Consider the following 3,390-nt stretch of genomic DNA (forward strand, 5'->3'; position numbering starts at 1 on the left):
TGGCCAGGTGGAATTCGCATTAAAAAATTATCACAACTGGATGTCAAACAGATCCTTCACCAGCCTGCACTATGATATAATATACAATTCACGATACGATAATATACAAGATATCTTAGACACGAACAAACAAGTGTGTACCGATTTTGTAGCAGCAGCAAAACAGACAGCTGCAGTCCAAGTGTGAATTCAGAGTTTTAACAAAAATGTATAAATGAAAATAAATCAGCTAACGCCTTTTTTTTATTCCCGTAAGGAGTGGGCGAGGCCGTTTTAGCCCTATCTAACTTTTGGAGACTGAGACTCAGTTCAATCTCCACTGGTAGCCAATCAGAGATAGGCTACCAGTGGAGTCTCTTCACTGCGTGCCACTAATTAAGTGGCACGCAGTGAAGAGACGGCTCAGCAGGAGCCGCCATCTCGTGGACCCTAACCCTAACACAATATATTTAATGTTTAAAATAGTGTGGGTTATACGGTCAATTTTCTTGAGTTTACAGGACGAGAAACTCGAGTTTCCGAGAGGAAAAACACGCTTGCCTTGCCAGAGATCGAGTAACTCGGGAATCGGTCGAAAAAAAAGCTTAGAAAAATTTCCTCTAGTCGCCGACTAGACTCGAAACCACGTCTTCCTTCGTGCGGTCAAGCGCCATGGCGTGAAAACGCCACATCCGCTGAGATGTTTTGCCGAGTATTTTAGTACCTTTTTCAACTCATTTTTTCCAAAGAGATGCAATGCCCAATATATCTGATAATTAAAAAAAAACAATGATCATTTCTTTAGATGTTTAACGTCTTGCTGTAAATGAAAATAGTACAAACAATTACATTCATATCAAAGCAGAAGCCATTTTGTATAATTTTGAAATGTTCACATCCTTTAAATTACGTATTAATAAAAATAAACTCGTTGCCGATGTTTGCTATAAAAGTAGTGTTTAAATGGCGGTCTTCCGTTTTCGCTTGAAAAAAACAAAACAAAAAAAAAACATTATTTTTAAATTATAAGTCTTCCCTAGTTGAGTGCCTGACATCCAGGAGCAGCCTACATATAATAATAATGATAAATTTAATCAAAATCTACACTGAGCAGAATGGTTATAACACGTACTGAATGGGTGCAAACAAAATCACCCTAATATGTGTTTGCACATGGCACCACTGCTGCATCGAAAGTTTGAATAACTGAAAGGATTATCCCATGTACATACAATATTTTAATATGATTTTTAAAATTATTTCTAACATTTCATTTTCTTGGAAACCCAATTACACAACTTTTGGGTGTTTCTCTGTCATTTCCCTCAGTTCTTTGCACCAATAAGAGTCAGTCAAAATGCATGTCGTATGAACTGAAATATACAAATGGGTGGGGTTCATATATCCTACATTAGAATCAACCCAAGGCGTGGGAAGTGAACAAATGTGACTAAATAAGGTATGGGAGTGGCAACATGGCCAGCTGGTCATACTGTCGATTTGTGAAGGCTTCGTTTAGAGAAAAATGCAAATTTTCTGTACACACACACACACACACACATACACACACATTTTTCTCTTATCAAAAAGGAAGGTTTGAAAAAATTCATCGCAGGATTTAGATGATTTAATGTTGCTATTTTAAAATCAGTATGAAGCAGTGAGCGTTTTTTTCAAGACTTTTATTTCAAAGTTATCCAAAAATGGCCATTTTAGAAATTGAAATTAGTTAAAATTTATTCTTACTCCGGCACGTCACAGAAATAATTACATGTATTGACAGTCACGATAAAATTTATTACGAACTAATTCCATTGTGAGTTTACCAGCACCTAAGCCTAAATACGCATATTAAGAAGAAGAACTCAATATCAGTCGTTTTAGTGTTAGTTTGTGGGCAGAATAACAGGCTATAAATGAATGGATTTATTTAATTTGGAAGTACTTCTCCACAGAGGAAAAATAAAATAACATTAAAAAGATTGGCATTGCTGTAATCTTCACAAAACAACAACATTTGAGGAGGTACAACATGTGGCTAAATAGCTTTTCACTTTTCCTTGTCGGATGTTTAGTATTGCTCCAGTAATGTTCAGTACTGTTTGAGCAATATGGACAGCTAATTTGAGAAACACTGATGTTAGTGGTGCTCAAGCCGTTCATGGTGGCATGCACTATTAGGTCACGAATGACCTTAGTTCATCACAACAAACTCGTGGTGCTTTCTTTCCCGTTACTCTTTATCTGTGTTTCTAGTTTAATCGATTCCTTCTCGGAATCCAAGACCATCCGGCAAGTAGCAAATTACTCGAAATGAGATCCGAAACTTTCAAAATTGTTTTCTCCAATACTTTGGAGAAAAGATTTCAAAAAAAAATAGATGAGTATCTTAAAACTGGAAAAGTTCACAAGGTGGAAAATATTCGTGCCAACAAGGATAATGAAACACTGAATGTTTTAACGAGAGTATCAGGAATAGGTCCAGCAGCAGCAAAGAAACTTGCAAAACATGGAATTAAAACTATTGCAGATTTAAGAAAACATCAACATTTGCTTAATCACCATCAGAAAATTGGCTTGAAATACTTCGAAGATTTTGAAAAGAGAATACCCAAAGATGAAATAGAGGAATTTAAGAAAATAATAATGAAAGAATGCAAGAAACTGGATAAAAAGTATGTTGTGACTATATGTGGTAGCTATAGACGAGGTCTTCCATCCAGTGGTGATATTGATATTTTACTCACCCACCCTACCTATACTTCAGAGAAGAAGAATAGTGGAAATTTCAAAATTGTTGTTGAAAACCTCCCCAGATTCGCATTTGATTTAATTGAATTCCATCTCGGTTTGAGTTTCGACTACAAAAAAAAATTATAACCTGACATTGATCTGAATACCACCATTTCTGACGTTAATGGTTTTCGTTTATTTATTTATTTCATTTTTTTTTTCCTGGGTCGACAATTATTCCTAATTATTCCTAACATAGCCTATGTGTTCCTTCTTTCTTGTTTCAAAACTTCTTGATGTCTGTCCCATGTAATTGATACCAGATGAACAGGGTATGCTATAAACTCCAGAGTATTTGTAGAAAGGATGGTTATCTTTCGTGGATCTTATAAACTTTTGAATGGTCTCAATAGGTTTGAAGGTTACTCTGATATTATATGGTTTTAGAAGAAGAGCTAATTTTTTGGATATGGTACTAACAAATGGAATTGTTATAGAGCTGATGTATTGGATTGCATCTCGTTGTCTTTGCTGTATGTCACTAAAGAGAATCTTGTTGATGATTCCTGTAGGGTAGCCATTTAGGGATAGATCTCTGGATATTTTCATTAATATAGAAAACCTACTAACACCGGACGCTACCTCCATTTCGACTCATGTCACCACATATCCCAGAAA

The 3,390-nt window shown here is 35.6% G+C and overlaps 1 pseudogene; it reads left to right on the top strand.

Moving 5' to 3' along the window:
• Nucleotides 1-2,292: 2,292 nt before the first annotated feature.
• Nucleotides 2,293-2,859, top strand: LOC150095104 (DNA polymerase beta pseudogene; annotated as a pseudogene).
• Nucleotides 2,860-3,390: the final 531 nt, after the last annotated feature.

The sequence above is a fragment of the Typopeltis vanoorti genome, chromosome 21 (assembly GCF_054136105.1).
Source record: "Typopeltis vanoorti isolate ZY-2024b chromosome 21, IOZ_Tvanoo_1.0, whole genome shotgun sequence".
NCBI classification, from domain to species: Eukaryota; Metazoa; Arthropoda; class Arachnida; order Uropygi; family Thelyphonidae; genus Typopeltis; species Typopeltis vanoorti.